The sequence below is a fragment of the Prionailurus bengalensis genome, chromosome D1, assembly GCF_016509475.1.
Source record: "Prionailurus bengalensis isolate Pbe53 chromosome D1, Fcat_Pben_1.1_paternal_pri, whole genome shotgun sequence".
Taxonomy (NCBI): domain Eukaryota; kingdom Metazoa; phylum Chordata; class Mammalia; order Carnivora; family Felidae; genus Prionailurus; species Prionailurus bengalensis.
Window position 1 is genome coordinate 5,585,417 of NC_057346.1, and position 26,008 is coordinate 5,611,424.

The 26,008-nt window shown below is 36.8% G+C and overlaps 1 protein-coding gene and 1 pseudogene across 1 annotated transcript in view; one reads left to right on the top strand and one right to left on the bottom strand.

Moving 5' to 3' along the window:
• GUCY1A2 (guanylate cyclase 1 soluble subunit alpha 2) overlaps positions 1-26,008 on the bottom strand; it is a 338,257-nt gene that overhangs the window by 150,126 nt on the left and 162,123 nt on the right. The gene's annotated exons all lie outside the window — the stretch shown is intronic.
• On the top strand, positions 73-15,920 carry LOC122482864 (annotated as a pseudogene).

Consider the following 26,008-nt stretch of genomic DNA (forward strand, 5'->3'; position numbering starts at 1 on the left):
AAAATTTCTCAGACATACATAATTGGTATTTGTCTTTGTAAACATCCCCAGGAACATGAACAATGTGTAAGAATGCCTTGTCGAGATCATGGCACTTACCGGAAGAAGCGTGCCTTAGAGACTGTTTCTGACAGTGAAAAGCACAGGAGTTGTTGGCATATGGCAAGGGAAGTGTTCCAAGGTGAGTGATGGCAAGTTCAAAATCCCAGAGAAAAAAAGAGAGTATAGAACATTGAGGGCACTCAGGAAGGTCCAGAATGATCACAGCGGAGAGCAAAAGGGAATTGACCAGAGTGTCTAGCCATTTCAAGGATACACAACAGAGTCATGACCACCAGAAGGTGTGCCTAGGCCTTGTGATTCTCCAGTCCTCTCTCTACTCTCTCTTCTGGAACCACAGAGGACACATGTCCAAGATGGTGGAATAAGAAGGAGCCTGGGTACGAAAGTCTCTCTTGCATTATAGAAAGAGCCTAAATGTCCATCAACTGACGAATGGATAAAGAAATTGTGGTTTATATACACAATGGAGTACTACGTGGCAATGAGAAAGAATGAAATATGGCCCTTTGTAGCAACGTGGATGGAACTGGAGAGTGTTATGCTAAGTGAAATAAGCCATACAGAGAAAGACAGATACCATATGTTTTCACTCTTATGTGGATCCTGAGTAACTTAACAGAAGACCATGGGGGAAGGGAAGGAAAAAAAAAGTTAGAGAGGGAGGAGCCAAACCATAAGAGACTCTGAAAAACTGAGAATAAACTGAGGGTTGATGGGGGGTAGGGGGGAGGGGAAAGTGGGTGATGGCATTGAGGCACCTGTTGGGATGAGCACTGGGTGTTGTATGGAAACCAACTTGACAATAAATTTCATATTAAAAAAAAAAAAAAAGAAAGTCTCTCTTGCAACCCAATGGCTTAGACATCTAACCAGGACCCCCGACCCCAGATCAATCTTCACTGTGCGAGAAATCAATCTTCACTGTGTCAAGGGAATAAGATTTGAAGACTGTCACCGCAGCTAGCGTTATTTACCTTGGCTAATACACCAGGTCTTGGTAAAAGGTCACTTTCCCCCATCTCCATGCCACACTTGACAAGTGGTCTAGAATCACACCACTTCCACGCTAATACCTTGGAAAAAAAGACTCAATCATGGGTCTTTCCCATCTAACCTGAATATATTCACTATCATTCTAGTTAATATCACTCTAAGGTTCTATGCCATCAGTGAATTACAAGAAGAGTCTTGAGACTCTTCATACTAATACCTAGTTCAGTCTATAATTATGAATCTAAAGCTTTGTGTAAAAGACTAATGTATGGTTAGTATTATGCTTATCCAACATGAATCATAACTTGCTATCAATCATCTCTTTGCAACCAGATTACATGTATTTCCTTCATTCCAGTGAGATGGTATCAAAGCTTTTCAAGTATACCATAAATAATTTAAAAGATTTCTTAGATCTAAATGTTTACAAAGAACGTATAAATGAATAGTGTTTGGGAGATACTGAGGAGATGTTTCCTCTAAAAATAAAAATCTCCAAGGGAAACAGTGGATTGGAGACTTTAATTCTTTTTGTTCTTTTTAAATTTAAATTTATCTTCTGATTTAATTTGACAGCTATCCAGTTAGTGTAAGAACAAGTGTAAGAATTGAGACTGAAAACAGCTAAATGATGGGCCCAAGGTCAATGGTTAAGGAACACACAGGGGGGACTAGAATATGGGCGTCCTCATCTTAAGCTTACCCTTTCCCTCCATCTTCCACTATCACCAAAAAGAGGAATTTCCAAAATTGCGTGTTCACATGTATTGTAGGAAACCCTAAGGAAAATCTACTACACAAGGTCCAAGAATCTCTGTGCCCTGTAATGTTGGTTTAAATGTTTTCCTTCTCTTGGGAAGTATATGCATGACCAAAATGTGAGTCCACATCTTTTAAATGGAAATAATGGGGGCACCTGGGTAGCTCAGTTGGTTAAGCAGCCAACTTTAGCTCTGGCATGATCTCATGGCTGGTGAGTTTGAGCCCTGTGTTGGAATCTGTACTAACAGCTCAGAGCCTGGAGCCTGCTTCTGATTCTGTGTCTCCCTCTGTCTCTGCCCCTCCCCTGCTCATGCTCTGTCTCTCCCAAAAATAAATAAATATTAAATTAATTAATTAATTAATTAATTAAATAGCAATAATGGATGAACCTCTATAGCAGGATTGCTATTGGGATATATACTGGCTAATATTTACAAAATACATAGAATAGTCCCTGGTATATAACAGACACTATATATTCATTAAATAAAACCACCACTTGTTTCATAATAAGCCATCAGCAGTTTTAGAGCCTTTTTCCTTCTCATCTCCTATTATCCTACACAATGGTAAGCTTTATTACAATGAATTATTGATTGCATTGGTTTGTTAGGGCTACTGCAACAAAGTAGCACAAATATGAATGGCTTAAACAATAGAAATTGAGTGTCTCAGAGTTCTGGAAGATAAAAGTCCAAGATCAAGCCTCTCTACACTAAATGCCTCTCTCCTAGCTTCTGATCATGCTTTGGCTTATAATAGTATGACCCTAATCTTCTCACAGTGCTCTCCTTCCCTCTGTGTATGTCCATCTCTATATCCAAACTTTCCCCTTTTTATAAGGACATCAGTCATACTGGATTAGGGCCACCCTAATGATCCCATTTTAACTTAATTACTGTTTAAAGACTCTATCACCAAATATGGTCACATTCTAAGGTACTAGGGGCTAGGTCTCTAACACATCTCTTTTGGAGGACATAATTCAACCCATAAGGCCAACTCCCTAAACAATCTGTTTACCTGACCATGTGAGCATTCCAGCTATGACATTTTAGACCAGATTCTAAGGTTCATTAGTAAAGTGCTTAGAACCAGTAAATCCATCTACCCATCTGTTACTTTAACACCACCATAGTCTATTCCTCTTGTAATGTTTATTGTTCTCCCTAGCACTTACCATCCTACCATAATATTTTACTACGCTTCCTTGTTTATGTCTGTCTTTATAATATAATGCAAGATCTATAAGCATATAGATTTCTAATTGTTCCTTGCTAGGTTTTGTACCATATGGAACAGTACATGCGATATAGTGACCACTGTACAAATATTTTTTTAATTAAATTTATATGAAAGTAATCATGCATAAATGGATAAAGATTTTATTAACTAATGCAAGAATGGACAAATGACACCTTGGGTCTTACTTCACAGGTCTTTGATTGCTTAATGGATCAATTCCCTCTTTTCCCTTCCTTGGAACATTGTAAAGCATATTATACTAAAGAAAATAGATATTTTATTTATTTATTTATTTATTTATTTATTTATTTATTTATTTATTTTAAAGAGAGAGAAAGCACACAAGCAAGGGAGAGAGGCAGAGAGAGAGAGAGAGAGAGAGAGAGACAGAGACAGAGAGAGAATCTTAAGCAGGCTCCATGCTCAGCAAAGAACTCAACACAGGGCTTGATCCCGTAACCCCAAGATCAGGACCTGAGCCAAAATCAAGAGTTGGACGCAGAAGCGACTAAGCCACCCAGGTGCCCCAGACAAAAGACATTTTAAGAAGAGGTATATACCAGTAGTCTCCTAGTGGCTCAGTTACTTCTTTTATTCAACAGGAACATTTCAAATATTTTATTAATACAATATTTTGGGTTATCTCCAAAAAGCACACACAAGCAAGAATTGGTATAGATAACGACACTGGACAAATCAGATGCCAAATTAGTGTTTGTTTGTTCTAAAATATCCTTGCTTGTCTTACTTATACTGATCAAACTATTTTGGTAATTCCCATATGGCTACTGTGCTACAATAATCTATCATTAGTCAGCTTCCAGCAGCAGGCCAATCTGGAGACTCTCAAAGAGAATCTTGAGAAGAAAAAAAAAGTAGATCCTGTACATGACATAATTTTTATAGCATTGCTGAGCTTTACATAGGTGAAGAAAAGCTCCAAAGGGCCTACGCAAAAACAAAACCCATCATCTTGAACTAAAATCTTAACCGTGAGCCACATGTGCAAACTTAAAGACACAGTAGCTTGAAGGTAAATGCCAACATTAGCACCAAGTTCTGGAGACTTAGCTTTCCATTGGCAGCAGGGATGCAGAGCTAAACCTGATATGTTTGGATTGTACCAGAGACCCTCAAAGAGGTTCAAGTGGTCCCAGGTCTGCAATGCCCCCACAGACCCCGTGGAAACACACGAACCTTCTCTCATGTGGAACAACCACTGAATTTAGGTTCCAAGATTTTCCTGACGATAAAATAATGTCAAACAGAAGACAACGGGCAACAATCCCAAAACATACAGGGAAACTAACCACTAGAAATGAGACTTGGAAGAAACAAAAAATAGATTTAGACCACCAAGGACATCAGATACTGAGGTCTCAGACTGAGAGCTACAAAACAGGTATGGAATGCTTACAAAAATAAAGGATAGCATCACAAGCACACAAACAGTGAGAAGTGACCAAAACTGACTTAGGAACGTTTAAAAGGGGGGCGGGGTGGATAGAAATTTATAAATTAAAAATATAAGGGTTGAAATTTAAACAAAATGAAAGGGTAGATGGGTTAAAAAGTATTAAGATGCCACCACCAACAACAAAAAAAATTGATGAACTACAATCAGAGTACAGATCTGAAAATACTGTGAAATGTCACACAAAGAGATAAAAATGTGGGAAACATGGAAAACAAATCAAGTGATATGTAAGAAAAAATAATGAAATAATGTAGCCTAACTCTAACCAGAGTACCTGAGGCAAAGAACAGGGAAAATGAAGGAAAGGTTAATATTTGAAGCTCTGGAGCTTGTGAATCTTCCCGAACGAATGGAAAATATCAATCCACACCACCAAGCACAGTATCCACTGAGAAATATAAATACAAGGAAATCCAATACTAGACACTTGTAATGAGCCTGCCCGAGATTTAGCCATGACAAAGATCCTAAGAGTAGACAGAGAGAAAAGATCACCTGCAAACGAAAGACTGACAGCAGACAGCCATAACAGGAGTCAGAGTCAATAAAGTAATATTTTAAATGGGCTGAGAAATAATACTGTCATCCTGCAATGGTGCACTCAGAAGAAGCTACATTTTAAAAATGCTAAAGAGGGGCGCCTGGGTGGCTCAGTCGGTTAAGCATCCGACTTCAGCTCAGGTCACGATCTCATGGTCTGTGAGTTCGAGCCCCGCGTCGGGCTCTGGGCTGATGGCTCAGAGCCTGAAGCATGCTTCCGATTCTGTGTCTCCCTCTCTCTCTGCCCCTCCCCCGTTCATGCTCTGTCTCTCTCTGTCTCAAAAATAAATAAACGTTAAAAAAAATTTGTTTAATTAAAAAAATAAATAAATAAATAAATAATAAATAAATAAATAAAAATGCTAAAGATAGGGTCACTTGTACCCCAATGTTTATAGCAGCACTCTCAACAATAGCCAAATTATGGAAAGAGCCGAAATGTCCATCAACTGATGAATGGATAAAGAAATTGTGGTTTATATACACAATGGAGTACTACGTGGCAATGAGAAAGAATGAAATATGGCCCTTTGTAGCAATGTGGATGGAACTGGAGAGTGTGATGCTAAGTGAAATAAGCCATACAGAGAAAGACAGATACCATATGTTTTCACTCTTATGTGAATCCTGAGAAACTTAACAGAAACCCATGGGGGAGGTTAGAAAAAAGAGGTTAGAGTGGGAGAGAGCCAAAGCATTAGAGACTCTTAAAAACTGAGAACAAACTGAGGGTTGATGGGGGGTGGGAGGGAGAGGGTGGGTGGGTGATGGGTATTGAGGAGGGCACCTTTTTGGATGAGCACTGGGTGTTGTATGGAAACCAATTTGACAATAAATTTCATATATTGAAAAAAAAAGTTAAAATTTTAAAAATAAAAAAAGAAGAAATTGTGGTTTATATACACAATGGAGTACTACGCGGCGATGAGAAAGAATGAAATATGGCCCTTTGTAGCAACGTGGATGGAACTGAAGAGTGTGATGCCAAGTGAAGTAAGCCATACAGAGAAAGACAGATACCATATGTTTTCACTCTTATGTGGATCCTGAGAAAATTAACAGGAACCCATAGGGGAGGGGAAGGAAAAAAAAAAAAGAGGTTAGCGTGGGAGAGACAGCCAAAGCATAAGAGACTCTTAAAAAATGAGAACAAACTGAGGGCTGATGGGGGGTGGGAGGGAGGGGAGGGTGGGTGATGGGTATTGAAGAGGGCACCTTTTGGGATGAGCACTGGGTGTTGTATGGAAACCAATTTGACAATAAATTTCATATATTAAAAAAAAACAAAAAAACAAAAAAAAAGAAAGAAAGGAAAAAAATAAATAAAAATGCTAAAGAGATAAACATTGTTTATCTCATTGTTATCTCACAGTCTACTGTTTAGGAACAGTAAACTAAAACACATACAAAAATGTAATTATTGAAAAAAGAAAAAAAAATGGAAAACAAACCCAGAAGAATGGTCTACAATGGAAAAATACATGGTGAACAAAAAGGAGGTAAATCTAAAACAATAGTCTGTCTATGGAATAGAACTTGAAATATTTATAGAAATTGTAGTATGCTACTTTTTTACGATCATCCCAGATGATTTTTTCTTACTGCACAAGCTTAAGAAATAATGATGTAATTGAAAAAATTTTATACAGCATACAGAGGTAAGAAAGGAAGTTACTATGAAAGAGAAAAACAGAGTGAAAAGTCAGTGCATGTAAAATTAGCCACTGCCACACTGTAGTTCTTTCTTTGTTGTAAAATAAATAATACATAAATAATCCCCAGAGCATTATCAGATTCTAAGAAATGTATCTCTGTTTTTTCTGATGAATAGTAAGTTTTTGGTCATTTGCCTGTTGCAAACCACGTGATCTAGGCACCATTCCAAGACTTCTCAAGATCCAATCTGACTCCACACTTTGCTTCCTTATGTTGTGCTCCTGCCAAAACCGAGCCACTCTGCCCTAAGCACATATTCTACGCTAATAATTTATTTACAGATAAAAATGTGCTTTTCTCCAATCCTCCCATGGCTCAGTCTTATCCTTTCTGAGAGATGCTTTCCAAATGTCATTTCCATTAGGAAATTATTCCTGACCTCCAAGACTGCCTTCTCAGATAGAAATAACCTTCCCTACCTCAGAAGCATCATGGGTTTGCTCAAGCCTCTCTTTCAGGACTTAACACATTCGCTCTTACAATTTCTGTTCACATCTCCCTACTTGACTCAAAGCTCATTGAAATTAAGATCTGTTTAAGAGTAAACTTTGAAAACAGAGCCTAGCATGGGGCTTTACCTAGAGTAGGGCTTCAATATTTGTGGAATTAATGAAATGAAATGAAAATGGAAAACATCTCTGAAACAAATAAGCTTTCAGGAGCAATATGAAAGAGATAAATCACTTGTAAACTACATAGATTGTGTATGTACATTTATAATTATATTTTCACATTTATATTTAACTAATAACCAAAGGACCAACAATATTCCATCTTGATAAGCAAAGAGAGACCATGAACAAATGGTCTAATCTATTATAAACTATGTATTACAGAAATCCAACATTTGGCAAGATCAGAACTTCTTATACAAAAATTTTTCTGTCCTCTTCGTGATGTGAAAAACATCTTTGTTAAAATAATTTAAAATGAGCCATTGAATCCATAAGGCTTGAAAAATAGGATGCTGTAAGCTGGTTAAGAAATCATTCCTTCTGTGGAGAAACTGAAACCATCATACATTGCTAGTGGGAATGTGAAATGGTATAGCCACCATGGAAAACAGCTGGGCAGTTTTTCAAATGGTTAAGTAGAGTTACTTATGACCTAGCAGTTCTACTCCTAGGCATACACCCAAGAGAACTGAACGCATATGTCTACATAAAAACCTGTACACAAATGTTCCCAGCAGCATAGTCAACAAGTGGAAACAACACAAATGTCCACCACCTGGAGAATGGATACACAAAATAAGGTCTAGACATACAATGGAATATTACTCAGCTATAAAAAGGAATAAAGCACTAGTACTCACCACAACATGGATGAACCTCAAAAACATGAAGATGACTAATGAGACAGGGCACAAAAGGCCACATACTGTATAAATCCTTTATATGAACTACCCAGATTAGAAAAATCTGTAGTGCTGAAAAACAGATTCATGGTTTCCAGGGCTGGGGTGGGACTGGGAATTGATTGTGGTAAACATGAGGGACCTTTGGGGGGTAATGGGAATGTTCTAAAACTAGATTTTGCTAGTTTGTCATAGCTTTGCATATAATGTTAAAATCACTGAATAGTGAAGAAAGAGAAGGAGAAACAGAAGAACCAGAAGCAGAGGCAGGAGGAAAAGCAGAAGCAGAAGCAGAAGCAGAAGAGAAGAGGAGAAAGAGGAGAAGAAGATGAGACCAATGAAGAAATCATTCCTTCAATCATGTCCATCCATGTACAGTTTCATGTGTCTTAGAATAATATATTACCTCTCACCTGCATCAAGAATGACAATACTGGCAGTGGAAGAAATAAAGTGTGGTTGATTGCACTATTCATTTTCCTGTGTTAGAATCCTACAGGACTACTCTAGTGATAAAAGGAAACACTTGGAAAAATAAGGCAGAGGAAGAGATGACTGGCAGGATCTCAAACACTTCTGACAGTTCTCGTATGGTAGATATTGATAATAAATGTGCACATGAAATAATCGTGTCTGCATAGATGGTTCTAGCACAAGAAAGATTCTGTATGTCATTTTCACTTGGCTACCATTCAGAGAAATACACACTGGTCATAAATTACCTTCTCCAGAAGGCAAAATGACTGCATAGAAGCATCAACAGCCTAAGGTGGCGCATGAAGGAACTCAAAGATAAGTGCTATTACTGATAAAGAGAATTAAGAATTTTCAACAATGGGGGTGCCTGGGTGGCTCAGTCGGTTGGGCATCTGGCTTTGGCTCAGGTCACGTTCTAACGGTTCCTTGTTCGAGCCCCACGTCGGGCTCTGTGCTGACAGCTCAGAGCCTGGAGCCTGCTTCCAACTCTGTGTCTCCCTCTCTCAGTCCCTCCTCTCTCTCTCTCTCTCTCTCTCTCTCTCTCTCTCTCTCAAAAATAAATAAATAAATAAAAGAATTTCCAACAATGGCAAAAAACACACATACATACGCGCACACACACACACACACAGTCATGAAATTTACTTGCTAATTGTCAACCATTCTATGATACTTTTTTAATGCTACTTTTAGCAATAACCAATTAAATATGCTTCTATCTTCATAAGATTGTTATAAGGAACACTGTCATAAACTTCCTTTGAAAATGAGTTATTAGGTCGGTGTATAGCAGCATATGACAAAGTTCAGAACAATTCAGCTATTTTTCTACATTAAAGGAAAAAAATAAAAACTTAGAGAAAGTTTTGAGAAACATGCCTTTTTGTCCTTATTTTTCAGAGAAATTTCAGTAGACAATAAGTTCAAGTTTTAGCTGAAGTGGCAACACTAAGTCCAATATTTTATATTCATAATTTTCCCCATTTGATCAAGCGATTCACTAATCATGATATCTCAATAACTTCACATGGCTTTATGGTACCACGCTTCCTTAGTTTTATGCACCACATGCAAGAGATTCTCGTCAGTTTGTTAAACATGGCATGGTCTCTTCTCTCTCTAAGCCTTCTGAACATATGATCTGCTCTGGCTGGAGTGCCCCACATGGCCTTCCCTCCAGCACCCACACATATACATACCCTCACCTCCACCGCTCCCTTCAACTGCTCTTCATGGTACTACCCTCCATTACCTGGCTGACTTCCTATCTCCATTTCAGATCTCAAATGCCTCAAGACGGCTTATTTTGGATCTCCAATTTAAATTAGGTGTATCTGTTATAAAGTCCCAAAGAACCCTATGTTTCTGTTTTTATCACCCTTGAACTATAACTATTATTTATCTTCCCAACAAGACTATAAATTCTGTGTGGATATGGACCATATTATGTTCAACTCATTATTTTTGTAAACTTTAGTCACAAAGATATTGTTTGGTATTCAGCAGGTGCTTGATAAATACTGGCTGAATAAATCATTCCATTCCATATGTATATTCTAGATGTATTTTATCATTTTTCTTTTAACCTATATCATAGCCTGAAGATGGGGTCCAACTTTTGTACCTGAGTGTTTTTAATAGCACCTACCAAAGAGAATGTATTAAGTAAATACAATTTAACATCATTCCGTTTTTTATAACTTTTCACAGCAGAAGAAAGTATAAAAATACTTCTTTAAAGCATACCTTCTGCTATTACTTTTTCTTAAAAAAAGTCTCCTTGATAATTTAACATATCTTCATGTTATACACATGATAGGTGGATATATACACATGAATGTGTAATATACATTCATTAATGTATATCTATGTATAAATATATATGCAAACAAAAGAAACCTTTCCATTAAAATTCTACTTTATTATCTGTTGTCCTATTGCCAAATCCAACCATCTTAGTCACTGCTTTAGCAATTCTAAATGTGCTCTTCAGAATCACTCTCTAACCTTCTGTATCCCCCTCTGTGCCCCAAGAAGACAGTTATATGGACTTTATCCATTGGCTTTCCAGCTGCACTCTGGTTTCTAGTTGGGTTTGGCCACCAGCAGGTGAGTAAGAAAGGAGAAAAAGTGTGGTTTATTTATTTTTCTGGTTTGCTCCACCCTAATGTGTGGTTTGGCGGTGGTTGTATCATTTCACCTAAGGCAAGAGCTCCTATAATGGGCCCTTCCTACAGTTTAAGCTCTCCCAAGGTACTTTTCCTTTCCTTTCTCCATCAAGATTAGAAGTGTCAATGGTTCCCACCATTGCAAGTCTCTGGGTGCTTCACCATTGGTTCTCTTAACCCCGCCCACAACTCTTAAAAAGGCTTGTCAATTATCTTGGTTGAGAGTGTCATTAAGTTTCTGCTGGGCCCTTGACTGATAGATTAACATACATAAAGACCATTACATAGACCCTCCTTGAAATGATGTTGTGGAACAGATGGAACACTGGACTCTGTGAAATAAAATACTCCTTTGCATTCTTGATTCCAAGACTCTAAAAATGGCATTGCTTCCACTACATCTTGTTCTTTCTGCCCACTGGGCTCCCAGCTGAGAAGTGGTCAGTGTGGTATATCAGAGGGCAAAAAAAAAAAAAAAAAATCATGATTAATCCCTGTGGTAACATTAACTAGTCCAGTAGTTAGTTTTCAAATGGAGTTTCAGGGATCTCTAGAGCTGGATGTCTCAAACTTTACTGTGAAACATATTGCTGGGGTACCTATTAGAATGTAGCCTCAGATTCAGTAAGTCCAGCTGGGGCTTGAGATTCCCCTTAACTAGCTAGCTTCTGAGGTTCTGCAACACCAACCAGGTGCTGATGCTGCCAGACCACACCCTTGAGCGTCAATGTCTGTGATCATGCCTCCAGAAATATGGGGGAGGCTGGGAGAAAGGACTTCTCTCCTACATCTTTACTTTCAATTGTTTGACATTTTATGATTCCAAGTAAGATTTCATTCCAAGGGGAAAATGACTCTATTTCTTTAAATGTTTATGAACTATTAAAATACTAGCCTAATGCTCACTTTGCAAGTGAAGTCAAGAGGTAAGATGATTTACCCAAAGTCAGAGCTGGTTGGTGACAGAGACACAATGAGAATTTAGCCATTTATTCTTTCCACTTTACCAACTCTGATTTATTTTCTTCTCTTTTTCTTATTTCTATTTTTGAATGTCACATTACTTTGGAAATTGTGAGAAAAATCTATTTCTACATGAGTTGTTGAGTCCCTGCATGACAGGACCCATATGGGGGCACTGAGAACTTTCCAGGGAATGGGGTGTAACACTGAGTCACCATCTTGTAATTCTGTTGGAGGTCCACTCAAAGTAACTCTCTTCCTATGGATATAATTATTCCAGGTAATGTTTTCAAATGCAAAGAGAAAATAGTGCTCATGTTTTAAATTTGGGTGATATTACTTTTCCTCTGTATTCTGGAATATGTGGACATAAATATTTTTAGCTTTAGGATCCCATACTGTCTGCTATTCTGCTTATCTGATTCTCTAAAACTTGTTCTTTTATTAAAATATAATAGAGGAAGATAAAATATTTCCAAAGGGTTTCTTTCCAGCATTTCACACAATATGTGTATTTTCACATTAGGAATCTATACAAAACCCAAGAAACATTTATCACTAGACAAATTCAATAGTTTGTATTATCAATATTTACTCATTTTCATCTTCCATTTGGCCATTCTCAGCAGATACCAATATTGAAACCTAACTCTGAGCTGAAGCCTTGCCACAGTTGGTTTTATGCTTTTCATCTGCTGTGACTCACCACTCTTGATTAATATCCATTCAAGATATTTACATTCTGTTTCTTGTGCCTCATAACCAGTATTTACAAGCTTGAGATTCACTTTTCAAACCTGTGGCTAAAGCACAAACATGAAACCCAAGTTTGCCCTTTTTTGTTCTTTTACAGTACCACTTCCATGTCAGAAATTATTTTCAATAAGCCATGTTTTGCTTAATATCTTGCCACACAGCAAAGGGTGTAACGTCCTTCCATGAATGGGCTTACCAGGACTGACATGACAGGGCTTGCTATGCAACAAATGATAAGCTGCAGAACATCATCAAGAACAGAGCCTTATTCTTCTCTGAATAACAAGGTCACAGCAATACTTAAGCCTCAATCTTTCAAATGAGTGCATTTTATTACATCATCTTTCAAGCTACCTTCTTGTGAACGTGCCAAGAAAAAGGGTTTTACAGAAGAAAAAGAACAGCCAATCTTTGTCATCAGGTCAGCCTCTGTTCATGCTCTTATCTTAACATGGAGTGACCTCCCTCAATCTCTACATGTCCGAATCCCACCCATCTTTCAAGCTGGAGTTACTTCTTCTTCCCCTAAAGGTTCTCAACCCTGGCTGCACATTAACATCACCTGGAAATACATTAAAGTATCACTGTCCAGGTTCACCCCAGAGCAAGTAAATGAGAAAGGAGCTTGCTCATGTTTTATGGAAGCAGTGTTCTCTTCTTATTCAAAAGAGACAAAACAAAACAAAAAACAACATAAACAAAAAAAAGTGAGGCCAGTATTTTCTCAAATACTCTTCATTTTCCCGCAACAAATCAATTTCTGAGTCCTTAGGGCATTGGCACATCTTATTTTTTGGAATGGCTTTAATATTTGGAACTGGGTATTTCTTTACTTTTTACTTGAAGGGAGATAAACATGTTAATATAGGTACACTTTATCTGTGTTCCTGGTGTCTGTCAGACATCTATCAACACTCATGTCTTTTCTATTAAAGAGATTTCATTCTAATCCACTAGACAGAAAAAGCAGCTCAGCATATTTGGGGCAGACAGAGATAGTTCTTAATGAGGTCACAGGTACGCTTAAAAGACTAGGAGGCAGAATTAGAAAATAGCTATTGTACCACCGCCAATGTAGTTATAGATTCAGGCAAGTATCATTAATAAATATTAAATCCACTGAGTGAAAGTTTGTTGTAGAACAGGGTATGTTCACATGGTACAGAGTATCACTCCACAAATAACTTCTTAATTACCAAGTAAAAGTTACCATTTCAATGGAGAGCTCTAGCAGCCAAAACCTTAACCAAGTGATCTCAGTTAATATTACAAAGAATAGGATAAACAGATTAAGTACTTCTTGGTGTGATAGAAGGTAAACAATATTGCCTATCCAATATTCTTGCCAAAAACCTTTAACCTAAAGGAGAGACAGAGAGAGAGACAGAAACAGAGAGACAAAGACAGAGAGACAGAGACAAGAGAGACTACAGAGAACACACTGATGGTTACCAGAGGGGAGGTGGGTGGGATGGGTGAAATAGGTGATAGGGATTAAGGATGCACATGCTGTGATGAGCACCTGTGATGTATGTATATCGTATACCTGGACATAATATTACGGTGTATGTTAACAATACTGTAATTAAAATAAAATAAATTTTTAAGAAAGACAAAAAAAGAGTCTTCTGTGGTTTTAATATACTTAGATAATCTGTGAAAGCGCTTTAATTGGCCTTAAAGAAATAAATCCGTGATAATTAACAAAACAAAACAAAATGTCTTTAAACTAACCCTATTCATGAGGAAACAGCCAGAAAAATTCGGATCAAACTACTTCTGAAAATATGTTAAAGTCTTCAAAACAATAATGTGAATCTGTTTTCAGTGTGACTGAAAAACGTGAAAACTAAACATAACATATAAGGCTTAAGTGAATCCTAAGGGGAATAAACTTAAAATTTTGGGGACAACTGGGGAAATTTGAATGTAATTTATATTTTAGGTAATATACTTTCAAAGTTAAATTTGGGGGAGGTGACAATGGTATTATGACCATGTAGATGAATCTTGTCCTTAGGAGATACATACTGAAATCTTAGGGATTAGGTGGTGGAACTGAATTTCAACAACCAAAGAAATAAAACTCATTATTCACAGATGACATGATATTATACAAATCCCTAAAAATTCCATCCAAAAACTGGCAGAATAAACAAGTTCAGTCAAATTGCAGCATACAGAATCAATGCACAAAAATCTGTTTTATTTCTTTACACTTTATCAGAAGGATAAGTTAAGAAAACAGTCCCATTTACAACTGCAACCAAAAAGAATAAAATACCTAGGAATAAATTTAACCAAGAAAAGCAAAGGCCTAGATATGAAAAACTACCAGACATTAATAAAAAAAATTGAAGAGGACACAAATGGAAAGATATTCTGTGCTTAAGGACTGGAAGAATTAATATTGTTAAAATGTCCATATACCCAAAGTAATCTACAAATTCAGGGCAATCTCTGTCAAAATTCCAATGGCATTTTTCACAGAAATAAAGCAAACAATCTTTAAAATTGTATGGAACCAAAAAAGACTGCAAACAGCCAAAGCCATCTTGAAAAAGAACAAAGCTAGAGGCATCATGCTCCCTGGTTTCAAACTCTATTACAAAGCTATACTAATTAAGAGTTGGTGGCCCGGTAAAGGGCTCTTAAGAACAAGCATCTTGGATGCAGGTAATCAGCTCCCTTTTCCCCTTTCCCCCTTCTTCTAGGTTCTTGGGACTATCGCGGAGCTTCTGGACCTGATGCAAGCACCCAGTCTTGGGACCATCCCACCATGCTCCCCTACTGCTCCAGATGCCTCCGCACCCAGGTAGGGGTGAGGGGCAGGGGCAGTGGCAAGGGCTGGACTCCATTCTGGAATCTTCCTGTTGAAATCTCCTGGGTAACTCATGGTTCTTCTTCTTTTCCAGGACTAGTTTCTGGGGATTGTGTCTTGAAGGCTCTGCCAGGGAGCCAGAGCAGATGCTAGGACAGACGGAGGTTGCAGAAAACCCTCACTTTGAGCACAGTCTCACAGACAATATTGAGAGGATAGTAGACAATGAGAAGATTAATACAGAAAAGTCATCAAAACAGAAAGTGGATCGCCAGATTTTACCAACTCGTGCCTAACCTGGAGCAGATAGCTGTGCCCATTTCATCACAGGGACTTCCTGTGCTTGGAGAAGAAAGATCGCCAAATTCCACTGAGTTTCTAGCAACGTATCTTTTCAGAAACAATGTACAGTTTGAAGATCAAAACTGACTTATTAGGAAGAACAGAAAAAATTGTTTTCTCCTGTAGATTTACATACTTATGAGTCAGCTTTAATTGCTATGATTCCCGTCCCTTCTTTTTGTAAGTATAAGAACCTTCAGGATGACAGAACCCATTTCCAGAATTGAGGAAGAAAACAGATCTCCCTCAGTTTCATTTAAGCACCCTACTTATTCAATGAGTACAGTCTGTGCAATTTTTTCTGATTGTCTTTAACTTTGTTTTTAAAATGACCTTCAAAATAAAATGTTAAAATGTCTGTTAAAAAACTATAGTAATTAAAACAGTGGGTATCGGCATAAAAACAGACACATAAATCAATCGAACAGAAAACACAGAGCCCAGAAACACACCCACACATACACGATCAATTAATTTATGACAAAGGAGCCAAGAATACACAATGGGAGAAAGGATAGTCTCTTTGAAAATGGTGCTGGGAAAACTGTACAGCCACATTCAAAGGAATAAAACTGGACTATCACCTTATGCAACACAGGAAAATTAACTCAAAATAGATTAAAGACTTGAACTTAAGACCTGAAACCATAAAACTCCTAGAAGAAAACATAGGAGGTATGCTCCTTGACATCGGTCTTGGCAATGCTGTTTTGAATCTCACACCAAAAGCCAAATCAACAAAACCAAAATTAAACAAGTGGGGCTACATCAAACTAAAAACATTGTGCACAACAAAATAAACCATCAATAAAATGTTAAGGCAATCTAATGAATGCGAGAAAATATTTGCAAATCATGTATCTGACCAGGTGTTAATATCCCAAATACATGAAGAACTCATATAACCCAAAAGCAAAACAAAACAAAAAACAATCTGATTTAAAAATGGGCAGAAGGGGGCGCCTGGGTGGCGCAGTCGGTTGAGCGTCCGACTTCAGTCAGGTCACGATCTCGCGGTCCGGGAGTTCGAGCCCCGCGTCAGGCTCTGGGCTGATGGCTCAGAGCCTGGAGCCTGTTTCCGATTCTGTGTCTCCCTCTCTCTCTGCCCCTCCCCCGTTCATGCTCTGTCTCTCTCTGTCCCAAAAATAAATAAACGTTGGAAAAAAAAATTTTTTTTAAATAAAAAAATAAAAATGGGCAGAGGATCTGAATAGACATCTTCCCAAAGATATACAGATGGCCAACAAGTACATGAAAAGATGCTCAACATCACTAGTCATCAGGGAAATGCAAATCAAAACCACAATGAGCTATCACTTTACATCTATTTGAAAGGCTACTATCAAAAAGACAAGAAATAACAAGTGTTGGTGAGGTTGTGGAGAAAAAGGAACCCTTGTGCACTGTTGGTGGGAAAAAAAAGTGGTACAAACACTATGGAAAACAATATGGAGTTCCCTTAAAAAATTAAAATAGAATTAAAATTAAAATATAATCTAGTAATTCCCCTTCTGAGTATTTATCTGAAGAAAATGAAATCACTCAAAAATATGTATTAATATATATATATATTATATGTATGTATATAAGATGAATGTTGTATATGTATATGACTCAACCATTAATAAATAACAGAACCTTGCCATTTGTGATAACATGTATGGACCTCAAAGGCATTATGCTAACTGAAAAGTTAGAGAAAGATAAATATCATCTCATTTCTCTTATATGTGGGGCTCTTAAAACAAAAACATCAAGCTCATAAATACAGAGAACAGACAGGTATTTGCAAGAGACAGGGTGTACAAGGAGGCAGAAGCAATGACTGAATGTTTTTTTGTTTTAGTTTAAATAAGTAAATAACAATTTTTTAAAAACAAATACAAAGTCCTATTTACAAAGATAGTCTCGTTCTGAGATCCTATAAGTTAGGTTTTCAACATATGAATTATGGGTGGGAAGGCCCAAGTCAGCCCATAACAGACATATGGGGAAAATATAAAAAATGGTCTACTCTACATGTAAAAACAAACAAAAACAAAACTCCAGCAAATTAACTATGTCATAGAACACTCATAATTTGAAAATATTGTTCTCAAGGGTGCAATAGGCTATAATATTAGTTTTAAAACCTGTATTTTATACCTAGTGTCACAGTACTAATATACCCATTAGCTACGATTCAAAAGGAACTAGAAGCAAAATAAAATTATATTTAAGAAGATTAGAAGATATTTTTAAGAAAAGAAGTAAAAAGAATTATTTTCATATATAACAAACGTTTTAAACACTATAATGTCAACCAGAGTGGAAAAAATGATCCTAATTACATGAGAAACCCTAACTACATGTAAATTATTGCTTCTCTGACACAAAGGATTTATGGTTTTATGAAATCAATACTCACAATGAGTCATAAAAATGCAGTAAAGTTTTAACAATCAGTAAGCCTGGATATCAAAAATTCATTTTTCTAGTTTCCAACTTTTTAGGAAGCTTAAAACTTTCAAAAAAGTTGGTGGGAAAAGATTCATATTTTGAATTAGAATATTAATGTCTTTGCAAAATTTAGCACATAATAAATTCACACTAAGTGACCACAAAATACTAATTTTATTTTGGGGGTCGGGGAGAGGCAGAGGCCAACAGAGAGAGAGAGAGAGAGAGAGAGAGAGAGAGAGAGAATCCTAAGCAGGCTCTCTGCTGAGCCGCATCTCAGGACCTTAAGATCATGACCTGAGCCAAAATTGAGAGTCAGACTCACCGACTGAGACACCCAGGTGCCCCACAAATTTTAAAAACAATTAAAGAAGTCAGTACTCTATTTGTACTGTTAATAAGACTCTTTGATGACTAATACACATTGAGGAGGTTTTCAGGGGACGTGTTTTGGGTGGGCTACTTGGACATTTTGACCTCTTCAGCAGTAGTCATCTTGAAGTCTCTGCATTACACCTGTTCCTACTCTTCGCTCCTTCTACTGTCCAATACCAACTGAGTGTCTAATCATTTTTGTGTTTTCCTTAAATAGAGAATGAAACAAAGGAAATGTAAAACTATTCAAAGATATAATACAGGACATTTCTGTGAAATAAAGAGAGAATTCAATCTTCAGATATAAGTGGCATACAGTGTATCAAGGGAAAGCTTATTAAACTTCAAGATGAAAAACAAAGTTCTTCAGGGACTCAAGCAGTGAAAAAAAAAAAAGCAAATCCCTTCAAGAAGTCAAAACCAGGCTTGTTTCAAAAATTCCTGTAAAAGATCAGATGCCCAGAAAAAAATTCCTTGGGAGAAAAAAATGTGACACAAGGTTATCTTGCCCAGAATAATGTGCTTGACTTCATTATGGACAGAAATCATTTTTATAAAAACAACAATGCCATATCAATATATACTTTATGCTTCTAAATGCACATTTAAATGTATAAAATATATAAATATTTATATATGATATTTATATATACACAATTTTTATATACAATATCTAGGTTTATACATACACATACAGTCATATACATATGTGTAAGATAAAATGAAGATGACCATAATACTTTTAACACAAGGTGGTTGTAAGAATTAAACAGGATCTTGGGGTACCTGGGTGGCTCAGTCAGTTAAGTGTCCGACTTCAGCTCAGGTCATGATCTCACAGTTCGTGGGTTAGAGCCCACGTCAGGCTCTGTGCCAACAGCTCAGAGCCTGGAACCTGCTTCAGATTCTGTGTCTCCCTCTCTCTCTTCCCCTCCCCTACTTGTACTCTGTCTCTCTGTCTCTCTCTCTTAAAAATAAACATTAAAAAATTTTTTAAAAACATTAAAAAAATTTAAGAATTAAACAGGATCTTATATACAAAGTTTCTGGCTCAAAGGAAATGCTTAATAATCATTGTCATTTTTTTATTTAGGACAACTAAGAACTGCACTCATATAACTGTAATAAGGCAAAATGTTTAAAAAACCAAAAGAGCTCTTGGGACCCAAAGGAAGGACAGATCCTTTAAGCTGAGTCCCACCAATGCAGGCTGGTGAAGAGGTGATGTTTCGTTCCAGACATCCCTCGTAAATTTCAGTGCCAAAAAGAAAAATGAACTGTTAATTAAACATTTGAGTCTGTGGAAGAAGAGCCCTACAAAAATTTGAAAGACACATAAATCTGTTCTATTTTCTTCCTTTTCAGCAAATGTGTCTATTTTTCGTGGAATAAGAGGCTGAAGGAAAAGATAGGCAAAACAATAAATAACAAGTTTTGAAAGACACTAAAAGAAATAAACACTTTTTAAAAATGAGAAATGCCACCAGTTTATTAAATGGGGAGGGCAAGAACATGATAAATGATTCTAGAAAATTACAGACTTCCAGCAGTATCTTTTAACTGTGTCTCTGTGAAGGTCAGCCCTAATTACCACAACAGCAGCCACTGTGGTAAGAGTGCAGGAAACCACAATAAAATAGGGAAGGATCCAGATGCTAATTACTTAAACTAATCAAATGCATTCAAATCTTTGGTCCCAATGATGTTCACTTCGCAGACATTTAGAACGAGCTGAAGGCATCAGCTCTACAAGGTATAAGAACAAGTTTTTTAGTTATTATTTATATTTTGTTTTCATGATTAGGCAGAAGGAGATAAATCAATAGAACATATGGCAGCATAAACAGGTGGAAAGCCATTTCATGAGCGGAAAAAAACAAGGGTTCAAACAGCAAGCACAGAATCAGTATGTGCATATGGTGAATGTGAAATAATTTATTTCTGAGAAACATATACAGATATTGTTAAATGAGTATTATTCTTTCCAAAGTACTACAAAGTAACACACACATGATACTCACTCAGTCACTCAAGCGACATTTAACTAATTTAACTAAGTGCTGAGCATGTACCTGGCAGTGAATCAAGAGAAGCATTTGTTGTGGCACGGAGCTCAAAATCCATTTTAAAAAAACTGTTATTGCTAGCATGTCTCCCTACTTTGACAGTAGATATAATTTTGGAAGCACCCTAACGTGATTCTGAGCTAAGCCTAGAATAAAGTAGTTGACTGACTTGAGTAATAGAACTTTGGTTGCAAACCAGATATGATTAAAAAGGACTAAGACTGCATGCTCATTTAACTTGCACACTGGCTTTCACAGAAATTACAAGAGAAAAACTAAAAAATTCTTTCACAGTATCGCCATTAGTGAAAAAAGAGTGCTGACGGCCAAAACCTGCCATGAACGATGCCTGTTGGAATGTTTGGTCATTTATCGAAAATTCCATCTTATTGCTACATTACACCTTGCATTATGTATAGGAATGTATACAACATGAAGTTTTGTCTGCATTTGATTTTCACTTTTAAATATTTATGGGAAGAAAAATTTATATTTTGAACTTTATTTAGAATTCCAGGAAGTCAAAGTCTTCTAGGTCAAACGTACTTTGCAAAGAGTTACCCTTTTTGAGGATAAAAAAATCTAGCTACTAAATGATGAACCTTGTAAGAGGGTAGAGAGCATCCTTAATTTTTATTCATTCTATAATTTTCTGAATTATCAAAAGGGCCATTCACAGGGATAAATACACCTCATCCCTGGTGTGGAGACTGGCTTAACAACTAACTGAAACACTTACTGGTTAGCTCATTTGTAGAGATCTGTGGTAGGTGTCTGAGAAATTTAAAAAGTTCTGTCTTCTTACAGGGGCTCCTGGGTGGCTCAGTCGGTTGAGCGTCTGACTTCAGCTCAGGTCATGACCTTGTGGTTCATGAGTTTGAGCCCTGCATCGGTCTCTGTGCTAACAGCTCAGAGCCTGGAGCCTGCTTCAGTTTCTGTGTCTCCCCCTCTCTCTGCCCCTCCCATGTTCACACTCTTTCTGTCTCAAAAATAAATACACATTTAAAAAAAATTTTTTAAAGTTCTGTCTTCTACAGACTTATAATTTTAATATGTACTTGAACATATAGGATATATACAAAATAAATATTACAGATAAGTAAATATACCTATGCATATTTAAGTCTATACAAGCCCACATATGCTAACTGACAAATTCTGGGGTTGGGGGAGGCACAGAAGTGCAGAAAGGGTAGCAATTAGTGTGGTTCATGAAATTAGTCATTGTATTTGCAAGTTAGTAAATGGCTATTAGGGGAAATGTGTTTGATTGGCTCTATTTTAAGAAATGAAGTAGAAAAACATGTGCCACAAAACATAAATCATCCTTCTCCCAGCTCCAAAATTAAATCTTTGATCAAATATCTGCAACTATTTTTTTAGAATAATTGTATCATGTTCCAAAGGAAAGGCAGCTTCGGGGCACCTGGCTGGTTCTGTGGGTGAAGCATCTGACTTCGGCTCAGGTCATGATCTCACGGTTCGTGAGTTCAAGCCCCGCATCCGGCTCTGTGCTGATGGCTCAGAGCCCGGAGCCTGCTTTGGATTATGCGTCTCCCTCTCTCTGGCCCTCCCCTGCTCGCTCTCTCTCTCTCTCTCTCTCTCTCTCTCAAGAATAAACAAACATTAAAAATTTTTCAAAGGAAAGGCAGCTTCCATATAAGACTCTCTTTTGAGAAATACCTGTTGTAGCCAAATCTACCTGAAAATTTCAGTAAAAGCAGAACTAGTAATCGATCTTATCTAGGCACAATATTGGAGAAAATTAAGGGGAAAAAAATCACAGGCTGAAGTACACGATATAGAAGATGAGGGGACAATGGTCTTCATATTTACCTATTTTATTGAGATACCATCCATGTATTATAAAATTTACCCCTTTAGAGTGTATAATCCAGGAGATTTTATAGTGGATTTCACAGAGTTGTACACTCATCACCACAAATCAATTTTAGTTCATTTCATCACCTCCTAAAAAAACTTTGTACTCATCCCTCCTCCATCCTAGGCAACTACTAATTTACTTCTTGTCTCCATAGATTTGCCTGTTCTGGACATTTCTGGACACAAATGTAATCATATACCATGTTTCCTTGAAGAATTTTATTGGCTTAGCTCTTAACATCTCAATCTAACATCCATTTCAAGTTAATTTGTTTATATGGTGTGAGGTGGGGGTTCAAACTCATTCTTTTACAAAGCACATACTAATCACTGAAAAAAGACTATTCTTTCCCCATTGAATTATCTCGGTACCTTTGTCAAAAATCAATCCACCATAAATGTAAGAGTTGTTTCTGGATGCTCTATTTTATTCCATGGGTCTATATGCCCATTCTTATGCCAGAACCATACTGTCTTGGTTACTATGGCTTTGTAATAAGTTTTTAAATAAAGAAATGTGAACCCTTCACATTTCAAAAGCATTTTAGATCCTGAGGTCCCTTGTGTTTCATGAATTTTAGCATGAGCTTGTCACTGTCTTCCCAAAAAGCAGGGGGAATTCTGATGACATTGATTTTGTAAGCCACTTTGCATAGTATCACCATCTTAACGATATTAAGTTTTGCAATCCATTAACACAGACACCTTTCCATTATTTAGGCCTTTCATTTCTTTCAATAATGCTTTATAGTTTTCTATATGCAAGTCTTTTACTTGTTTGATTATACTTTTTCCTAAGTTTATTATTTATTTTGATGCTGTAATAAGTGGAATTAATTTATTTCATTTTTGGATTATTCATATATAATGTATATATATATAATGTACATATATATAAAATGTTCATATATAATGTATATATAATATGTATAATGTATATATATAATGTTCATATATAACATATGTAATTTCCTACAGTGATCTTCTATCTTGCAACCTTGATGAAGTGGTTTGTTAGTTGTAACTTTGTGTGGATTCCTTGAGGTTTTTCTTTTTTTTATTTTTTTTTTCAACGTTTATTTATTTTTGGGACAGAGAGAGATAGAGCATGAACGGGGGAGGGGCAGAGAGAGAGGGAGACACAGAATCGGAAACAGGCTCCAGGCTCTGAGCCATCAGCCCAGAGCCTGATGCGGGGCTCGAACTCCCGGACCACGAGATGGTGACCTGGCTGAAGTCGGACGCTTAACCGACTGCACCACCCAGGCGCCCCTCCTTGAGGTTTTTCTATAGAGATCATATCATCTGAGAATAGAGATACTTCAATTTTTTTCTTTCCCAATTTGAGTGTCTACTGTATCTTTTTCTTAGATAATTGCCCTAGTAAGAATTTCCTGAGCGGTGTTGAATAATAGTAGGGGCATTCCTGAAATTAGGGGGAAGTCAGGTACTCTTTCACCCTAGTTAGGACATTAGCTGTGGGTTTTTGCAAGATTCCCTTTACCAGGTTGAGGAAGATGCCTTTCTATTGTTAGCTTGCTGAATATCTCTAACAGGAAAGGATGTAGGGTTGTCAAATGCTTTCCCTGCATTTATAAAAATGATTACGAAGTTTTCATCTTTTATTCCATTAACTGGGTGTATTACATTGATTTTCAGATGTTAAACCCTACATTCCTGGGATAAATTTCACTTGGACATGGTGTATAATCATTTTTATATGTTGCCATGTTCAGTTTACTAGTATTTTGCTAATGATTTTGCATCTATATTTGTAAGGGATATTAATCTGAACTTTTATTGTTATGTCTTTGTCTGGTTTTCCTATCAAGATAATCATCCTGACCTCACAAAATATTTCAGTTTTCCCTCATCTTCTTTCACAAGAGCTTGTAAGTATTGGTATTAATTCTTCTTTAAATGTTTGGTAGAATTTGCCAGTGAAGTCTAGGCATTGCTTTGTTTCATTGTCTTTATATAAAAAAAATATAATAGAAAGAATCACAGGGACTAGAGAAGGTCTGTGTTTTATTCCTTGATTTTGCTACGGAGAAACTAGAACTTTGAGCAATCTTATTTTCCATGTTTGTAATTTAGAGATAAAACTATCCATTCTATCTATTTTCAAGGATTATTTTTTGAAAATTAAGTGAAATGATAGATGTAAAAGCTTTCTGTAACCAGAAAGTGCCATTCTATTATACCCTATTCTGTTTAGGATTTCTTGGCTCTACTATGGAAAATGCTATCTATAGACAGTTGAAATTTTCATTAAGTATCTGAAAAGCAAGGCTGACACCTTCATCTATGTCCCTGGGGCAAATACGACAACCACAATGTCCACTGTACTGAATTGAGAACCTGTGGCAATGTACTACCTGGCTTCTTTTTGTTCCTACTAGGCTTTCCTTCAAAACTTATCCTGCCAAAAGTGGAAGTCAGAGACATGCCAAGTTCCCTACTCATCAATAAAATGGTCTTTATGAGAAAATCAACTATTTCCTGGATATTTGTTTTTTCATTGAAACCCAACTGGAAAGACCCCATAATGTTTTTCACTGTTAAGGAACAAAGTCAATCTCCAAATAATTGGTATTTTTTTTCCCTAAAATGGACTATTTCCTACCTAGAGAATTCCCAAAGGAGCTGCTACGAATCTACCTGTACGTCAAAACCCAGCATTAAGTGAATTAATATGTTTATTTCTCTAACCTTGAGAATAAAGTCAGTCCCCTACTTACACGTGACTACATAAAATCAGCCATCACTGTTTCTCACATCCTACTCTCCCAACCCTTCCCTCCATGGTACGTCTCATTGCACCTGGCAAAGAAGTCACAGTTTTTGAAGAATGTATACTTTAAAAGGAGTAAAGAAACAAATATGACAAAAAGTTTAATTTTCTGGTTACCGAAATTTCTGATAAGCTTCTAAGCAATGCCAAACAGCCTGAAGGGCAATGTACCACAAAAGTACCTTTTCACTATACCATCTACAGCCTTTACTTCAATTTATCCCCTTGACTCCATCTTCAACAATTAATTATATTGGAGAAAACAAGAAATCTCTTCTTAAAACACAAATAATTCTTGAAGGGTTAAAGCTCCTAGTGACTCACAGCTTAGTAAAAATTAATATAAATTGCTTTCCTTCTAAGATCTACATGAACTCTATCCATTATACTGAAAGAATGAATAATTTTATTTGGCAGGAAACAAAAGGTAGATTAAGATCATTTAGAATGAGAAGCAATTTGTAAAGTTGAAAAGATTTGGCAGAATACCATAGTAAAGGACTTAGGGCACTATAATGGTAACAATTATCACATACTTAGCATGTGCCAGGCACATTTCCAAATGAGTTCCTCCACTGAAGCCTCTTGACAACGCTGGGAAATAGGCACAATTATTATCTTCATTTTATAGGTAAGAAAATTCAGACAAAGGGAGAGTAAGTAATTTGTTGAAGGACACATCACCAAGAGGAAGAACCAGAATTTAAACCTAGGTCTACCTGAAATCAGAATCACAGTTCCAAACATCTATGATGACTGGCCACCTAAAG